Below are 8725 nucleotides of genomic sequence, written 5' to 3' on the forward strand. Positions count from 1 at the left end.
AGTGATGACACACACGATCCAGCAGCAACAGCAAGGATTCACCAGCAGGAGCCAGCGAAAGCAGCCAGAATCAGCTGGAATACCACAAGAAGTTTTTTTTGGTGCATTTCTCTCTATGAAATGAAGATCAATGAAGGCCAGGGGAAACCAGCAAAGCGTTTCACAGTGTAGCAATGCAAGAGCCTCTTCTCACTGTTTGTGGGTTCCATTTATATTCTTTCTCTATATCACTTGTCCTCTCGTGTCTGTTTTCAGCCAAATATCCCATGCCCTCTCACAAGACAGCTTCCAGAAAACATCATGTGACACAACTGAGTTGTTAAACAGACCAGAAGTGTCCACTTCATTTGATACAACTATTTATGTTCCTTTTTGCATATGTGTGTGTCATGTGAGTGTTTATGCACGTTCACACATGAATGGGCGCCATGTGAGTGGGGGTACATGCGCATATGGGTGAGCACTTAAGTAGAGACCTGAAGTTGACACAGAGTGTCCTCCCCCATCACTTTCCACCACACTCTGTCAGGGTCTCTCCCCATACCTGGAGCTCACCCCTTTGGCTTGCCTAACCAACCAGCTTGCCCCGGGGGGATTTCCTGTCTGGGATTACAAGTAGGCTGTCACATCCAACCAGCTTTTATGTGGGTTCTGGGAATCCAAACCCCTCAGCCATTTCCCTAGCTTTAGCCATTGTCAATCAGCATTACTAGATTGTGGTAAGAGAAAAGAAAACACTGATTTGGAGTTGCAGCTCTTGATTTCTGGGGATCCTATTTGTCACATGTCAGTTCAGTGACCTTCAGCAAGTATTTTGAAGTCCCCCAGCCTCTTCCAGTCCTTTGCCTTATAGAGAGAACACTAACAGAACCCACTCTGTCTGGCTTGCCTAGGAATCGAATGAGACAATGAAATGCTTTAAAAATTTTAATTTGAGCCTTGTAGAAGAAAGATTCGATCACTAGATATGTAGCAGAGATGTGGCAAAGAAGCACTGTCAGGAGCTGGGGGTCAGGAAGCTTACCCAGAAGTGGAGGGCCTGAATTCTGACCTTGGTCTGCTTATCCTAAACACATTGCTTGTTCAGCACAATCAAGAGCTATTAGAAGCCACAGCTGTTCAGAGACTTGCAGAGAGAACTTAACTGGCAGGTAGAGTGTCCACAGAGGCAGGCTTCCCACTTGCTCACGGTGCAGCCAGTCTTCCCTGATGTCTATGCTGTGGGCTGCTTAGAGTTTAGTTTTATTTATGGATTTATTGAAGACAAGGCCTCACATTTCACAGGCTGGCCTTGAACTTATTATGTAGCCAAGGATGTTTTTGAACTTCTGATCATCCTGCCTCATTCCTTGAGTGCTGGGATTATAGGTGTGTAACTCTGTAACCCTGCAACCCCTGTGTTTCCTACATGCTGGGCAAACACTCTACCAACTGAGCTACATCCCCAGCCCTAGGCAATGTTTCAAATGAAAAGGAGGATGTGAGGTAATACTTTCAGATGAGAAGGAAGGGAGCATGGTGAGCTGTTTAGAAAGTCTGAACTAGGAGTATGAGAATCTAGTCTTGACATGGTGGTGCATGCTTTAATCCCTATACTCGGGAGGCAGAAGCAGGCAGATCTTTCTGAATTCAATACCAACCTGGTCTAAAGAGCGAGTTCCAGGACAGCAAGGGCTACATAGTAAGAATCTGTCTCAAAAAGCAAGAAGAAGGAGGAGGGGAAGGAGGGGCAGGAGGAGGAGGAGGAGGAAGAGGAGGAGAAAAAGAAGAGAAAAAAAGAAGAAGAAGAAGAAGAAGAAGAAGAAGAAGAAGAAGAAGAAGAAGAAGAAGAAGAAGAAGAAGAAGAAGAAAAGAAGAACAAGAAGAAGAACAAGAAGAAGAACAAGAAGAAGAAAAGAAGAGGAAGAGGAAGAAGAAACTAGTTTTGAATGTGCTGATGGAAATGGGGGTCCTGTCCAAAAAGACTTAGTTCCAGTAATGCAAGCTTGTTCCTAGTGAGGAAAACAAAAATAAGACACCAACAATGACAAACAAAGTCAGGCACAGTGGCTTATGTCTGTAATCCCATCATTCTAGAGGCTGAAGGTAGTTCACAATGATTTTGAGGTCAGCCTGGACTACAAAAGAATGAAAGGACCATGTTAGTTGTATAAAGAACATGAGTCCATGGTAATATGAAGACACACATATAGGACACACATCAAGTCAAATTCAGAGTCCTAAGCAGTGGGTGCACTACCGTCAGTGCAGGAATTTATGATTTATCAGATGTTAACTTCTTTCTAATTTAGGTCATTATTCCTTGTGGCCTCAAATTTAATGGCAACATCAAATTGTAATTAATAGACAGCACCACCTTTGAATAAGAATCTGTTGAGCAGTTTTTCCACTGAGTTTGATTCTTTGCATCCTAAAGATTTTTACGATTTCTTAGGTATAAAATAATAACCCTACATCAAGAAGTTAATGGCCCATATCTTTAAGATGGATTAAATGCTATTTAAAACATTTCAGCCTTTCTTTTTTTTTTTTTCTTTTTTCAAAACAGGGTTTCTCTTATAGCTTTGGTTGTCCTGGAACTCACTCTGTAGACCAGGCTGGCCTCGAACTCAGAAATCTGCCTGCCTCTGCCTCCCAAGTGCCGGGATTAAAGGCGTGTGCCACCACTGTCCAACTCATTTCTGTCTTTCAAACAAATGTCTTTAAGTGAATGATCATAATTGATATTTCATTTTCCTGTTTTTAAGATTTATTTATTTATTGTGCATAAGTACACAGTAGCTATCATCTGACACACCAGAAGAGGGCATCAGATCCCATTACAGATGGTCGTGAGCCACCATGTGGTTGCTGGGAATTGAGCTCATGACCTCTGGAAGAGCAGCCAGTGCTCTTAACCACTGAGCCATCTCTATCCTCATTTTTCTTAAAGTTAAAGAGATATTTTTTTTTCTGTTTCTTTCTGACACACCATTCCATGCAACAGTGTCTTAGGGTTTTACTGCTGTGAACAGACACCGTGACCAAGGCAACTCTTATAAAGACAACACTTAATTGGGGCTGGCTAACAGGTTCAGAGGTTCAGTCCATTATCATCAAAGTGGGAGCATGGCAGCATTCCGGCAGGCATAGTGCAGGAGGAGCTGAGAGTTCTACATCTTCATTTGAAGGCTGCTAGTGGAAGACTGACTTCCAGGCAGCTAGGATGAGGGTCTTAGAGCCCACACCCACAGTGACACCTACTCCAACAGGACCTCACCTACTCCAACAGGACCACACCTTCTAATAGTGCCACTCCCTGGGCCGAGCATATACAAACGATCACAAACAGCAAAAGGAAACCTCAAGAAGTTGACACCTGGACAGAAAAATCTGTACAGGTAGACATGTGCTGATCATTTAAAACATAAACAAAGAAACAAACAAAAACAACAAAACTTTTCCCCCAATCTGTCTGCAGCCCAACTCCTAGACAGAACCCTGAGGTTAAGGTTGTACTTTGTGCTACCTCCAAGTTCTATGTTAAGAAAGTACAACTTGGGGCTGGTGAGATGGCTCAGCGGGTAAGAGCACCGACTGCTCTTCCGAAGGTCCTGAGTTCAAATCCCAGCAACCACATGGTTGCTCACAACCATCCGTAATGGGATCTCACGCCCCCTTCTGGTGTATCTGAAGACAGCAACAGTGTACTTGCATATAATAATAAATAAATCTTAAAAAAAAAAAAGGTACAACTTCCACAAAAGCCCAGCAATATAACAGTTCAGTGTACCATCTTCTTTCAGAGCTCTGTACAGGGGCAAACCATCCTTTTGACATACTGAGATGAGACCAGAAGTACATTTCCACAAGGTCACTGGTGTGGCTTGGATCTGAGCATGCTGCATCAGTCATCTGTCAGACAGCTTCTAGAGTCATGGCTAAATCCACAACCAACCTAAAGTCTCGGATTCTGGTGGAAGACTGGTTAAAATATAGCCATTCTCTCACTTGGAGAATGGTGTGTTATGGAAAGACATGTTCAAAGACAGTGGAGTTAATCTCCCCTGGACTTAGCTCAACTGGAGATTTAAAACATACAAAACCAACCAGCCAAACAAACAAACACCACACATTAATAAAAATCAAGAATAGCATATTCTCATGAGATAGTGAGCATTAATTAGCAAAGAAACCATCAGTTGTAGGTCTGTTTTTGCCTGGCCAGGCAGAGGCAGCTACCATTCTGAGCAGCCAGCAGGTGACAGTTAGCTCAAGGCTGAGAAGTCTTTTTTTTTTTTTTTAGTCTTTTTGTTTGGTTTGTATTTTAGGTTTTTAGTTTGCTTTGTTTGTTTGTTTGTTTTATTGAGACAGGATTTCTCTGTGTAGCCCTGGCTGTCCTGAAGCTCGACCTGTAGACCAGTCTCGCCTGGCCAAAGAGATTGGCTTGCCTTTGCCTCTCAAATGCTATGACTAAAGGCATGCACATCCATGCCTAGTTTGGCTGAGAAGTCTTTAGACAAGCTTCCATGGACAGTCCACACTGACTTTAGTGGATACACCAACACATGGATAAGTTATTCTGGGCCATGAAGCTGCCTTCTGGAAATTCCGTCTCATTTCCCTCTACTGGTTGGATCTCTTATGAATCACATTCTTCTTTGGATGGAGGACCCCAAAGAAAGCAGAGGCATCTTCCAGAGTCTGGTCTGTCATTCCCAAGACAGCTGGCTGTACTTCTTCAGCTTGTTGGGATCTCGGGATGGAATGCAGGCTGTCAAAGTTGTCTTAGAACCTCTTTAACAGAGCAATCCTGGGCAACAATGTTCTCCCCGTGGTTCGTCAACTTTGGTGTCGGGAAGGGGACAGAGGACAAGGCCACTCAACAACACTCAGAGGCAGTGCCAAGGAAGTCACCAAGGCGTACTTAACTTCCCATCATACTCTACTGAAATCACAAAGCCTGTGTGAAACACCGCCATGTGTCAGCCATGTTAAATATTGTTCCAAGTTCATTTGCTTTCTAGCACATTTGACGGCATAAACATGTTTACATACATGAAAAGCACCTTAAGCTGAACCGCTGGGACTGAGGAGCTGGCTTAGTGGCTAAACACACACAAGGACCTGAACTTGAATCTTTAGTAACCATGCTTGCCTGTCACCCAGCATCATGGGAGGGAGAGGACCCAGACAGTAGGATTGTTGGTGCTTACTGGCTGCCACTCTTAACTCCAGATTCAGTAAGACAGCCTGTCTCAAAAGAGTAAGATGGGGATAGAGCAAGAATAAGACTCATATTGTTCATTAGACACACACACACACACACACACACACACACACACAAATCCTGTTACCTTCTTTTGCAGCCAATGTTATCCTTAAAAAGACCAAAGGGGAAGATATATAAGGTGACTAAACTGCATGATGATGATCCTGCCATTTTGATGACTGATTATAGTTTGTTATATCTGAGCTACTATGTATGTGGTAGCTGTGTTCCAATCATATTGATTGCTTACCAAACAGAATATCTGGTGTGACAGAAAACTGTGGTCAGAGGCTCAGAAGCATGCCCAGTGACAGCAGGAGAATGTACAAATTCCAAGAAAATCCATCACAAATCCCCTCCAACATGTGCTGTTCTATGTGAGTAAGAACAGGCAGAAATCAGCGCAAAGAACTCGGGTGTCTTAGAATAATAAGAACAAATTACTTCTGCCAGCAAAATCAAGTCTTTTTCCCCCCAGTTATTGAAAATAGATTTTTTTCCTTCACATAATATATTCTCCCATTTGGTTTGGTTTCCCCTCCTCTCCAGATCCACTGTTTCCTGTCTCATTAGAAAACAAGCAGGCTTCTAAAGGATAAATAATAATTAAATATAATAAGATAAAACAAACACTAACACACTGGAGTTGGACAAAACAGGAAAAGAGCCCAAGAAAAGACACAAGAAACAGAGACCCACTTGTTCCCACACTTGGGAATCCCACAAACACACAAACCTGGAAACCATAATATATACCCAAAGGACATGTAGGGTAAAGAGAGAGAAAAATAAAATAAAATATTTTCAAAACCAACACTATGAGATAAGGAACTTCCAAAGTTGCCATTGAGTTCCTTTCCTGTTGGCCTACAGCTGCTGGACATGGGACCTGCCTTTAAGAAGTTTGTTTCCGCAGTGAGAAAGTTAATTTTTTATTTGCAGGTGGTTATGAATTGGTGACAGGTTCTGGGTTAGGCATGGGGCATGTGCCCACTTCTCCTTTCAGCTCTTGGACTCTATCTGGTGCAGATACCTGCAGGCCCTGTGCCTGCTGCCTCAGCCTCTGTGAGTTCATGTGTGCATCAGTCCTGTTGTGTCTTAGAAGGTCTTGTTTTTTGTGTGTCCTCCATCCCCTCTGGCTCTTATTCTCTTTCTGCCTCCTATTCCACAAGATTTCCCGAGCCCTGAGAGGAAGGATTTGATGGAGATCTCCCATTTAAGGCTGAGTATTTGAAGCTGTCTCACTCTCTGAATAATGTCTAGCTGTGGGTCTCTGTATTTATTCCCATCTACTACAGGAGGAAGCGTCTCTAATGATGGGAACTGATCTATGAGTATTTAGCAGAATGTCATTAGGAGTCATCTTGCTATGTTCTTTTAGTAGAACAGTAGCATTTGGTTTTACATCAGGTCCTTAGGCTCTCTAGTCTCAGGTTCTCGGTCACCCAAGCAGTGTCAAGTATGGGTTTCATCTCATGGAGAGGGCCTTAAGTCAAATCAGATCTTATGCGGTTACTTCCTCAAGCTCTGTGCCACCACTGTACTAGCATATCTTACAGGCACTACACTATTGAAGATCAAAGGGTTTGTGGCTGGATTGGTGTTCATGTTTCTACATTGGTAGCAAGCAGAATACTTTACTGTACCAAAAACACCAGCCCACAGGGGTGAAGGCTCTATGTAGGCAGCAACTTGACTTCTCCATGTTCTGTGAGTTGTGTTGTCTTCAGCAGAAAGGCTGTGCTGTCAAGTCGCAGAGCGCAAGCTGCAGTCTCAGCAATAGCTCAGGTTGTTAGGAAGTTCCCACGGGACTAACAATGCAATGAGACATAATCCAATCCCAGTACGGAAAGCTTTATTAGGTGATAAGAGATGTCCAGTTGGGGCTCTGTATTCTCCATTATTTGGTGAGTTTATTTAGATAACCTCCATAAATGTATATATTTTAGGAAGCTTCTGCTGTATTAGGTTTCCATGCTACCCCTCAAGTGGTTCTTTTTTTTTTTTTTAAGATTTATTTATTTATTTTATGTATATAAGTACACTGTAGCTATCTTCAGACACACCAGGAGAGGGCATCAGATCTCATTACAGATGGTTGTGAGCCACCATGTGGTTGCTGGGATTTGAACTCAGTACCTCTGGGAGAGCAGTCAGTGCTCTTAACCACTGAGCTATCTCCCCAGATAAGTGATACATCTTTTTTGTTTTGTTTTGTTTTGTTTTGTTTTGAGACAGGGTTTCTCTGTGTAGCCCTGGCTGTCCTGGAACTCACTCTGTAGACCAGGCTGGCCTCAAACTCAAAAATCCACCTGCCTCTAAGTGGTTCTTAATTTTAGCTGTCTCTCTCCTTATTCCCTCCATTGTGCGCTGTTCCCTCCCTTCCTACTTGACTGCTTCATTCCAGCCCTGCCCCCATCCATCCATAACTATTCTATTTCCCTTTTCTAGGCAGATCTATCTTTCCCCCGAGTTCGTTACTCTATACCTAACCTCTGTGGTTCTATGGATTGTAGCTTGGTTATCGCTGACTTAACAACTAATAGCTGCATACACGTGAATACTTACCATATTTGTCTTTCCCGGTCCTGGGTCTTGGGTGTTGCAGCATTTTCTCTGTCCAATCACATTAGGGCAGTGACAGGGCTGTGATTGGACAGGAAGAGAGGTAGAGCTAGAAGTTGAGGAAGAAAAAGGGCAGAGAGCAGGAAGGGGTGGGGCTTTTTCATCATGGAGTAAGAGGAAGATGACGATTCAGATCCCTCGTGGTTATAACAACCAAGTTAAGGTTTTTACAAAGTTAGGATACTTGGTATTAAAATATTGTCTTTATCATTGGGCTCAGAAATTATTGTGTTGGCATCTTATAAATTGTGTCTTATTATTACATAAACCTGATTAGATAATTAAGCCTTAAGAGTCATGCTTTACCGGGTTCTAGGCATTAGATGAATGATTGTGGGGTTGTGTAAAGAGTTGCATGTGAACAAGATGTTGCTGCTAGCTGGGAGAAAATAGAAAGAGCCCTCCACGACATGGTGTTGCCGGACAGTACTGGCTCTGGAACACGATCCTGCAGGAAAGGGAGTTTGCGGGGTGGATTCGTTTTATTAAATATTCCTGCAGTACTTGGGATCCTTTCTTTGTGATGGTTTGTATATGCTTGGCCCAGGGAGTGGCACTATTAGAAAGCATAACCTTGGAGTAGGTTCGTCACTGTGGGTATGGGCTTTGATACCCTCATACTAACTGCCTGGAAGTCAGTCTTCTAGCTGCCTGTACCATGTCTGCCTGGACGCTGCCATGCTCCCACCTTGATGATAATGGACTGGATCTATGAACCTGTAAGCAAGCCCCAATTAAATATTGTCCTTTATAAGAGTTTCCCATACAAATTAATGTTTTATAGACCCTGGGAAAAGAATTTTCAGCCAAGTACAAAAATTTAAAGCATTTCTTTCTTTTTTCTTTTCT

This window comes from Mastomys coucha, unplaced genomic scaffold (genome assembly GCF_008632895.1).
Source record: "Mastomys coucha isolate ucsf_1 unplaced genomic scaffold, UCSF_Mcou_1 pScaffold21, whole genome shotgun sequence".
In the NCBI taxonomy this organism is placed as follows: domain Eukaryota; kingdom Metazoa; phylum Chordata; class Mammalia; order Rodentia; family Muridae; genus Mastomys; species Mastomys coucha.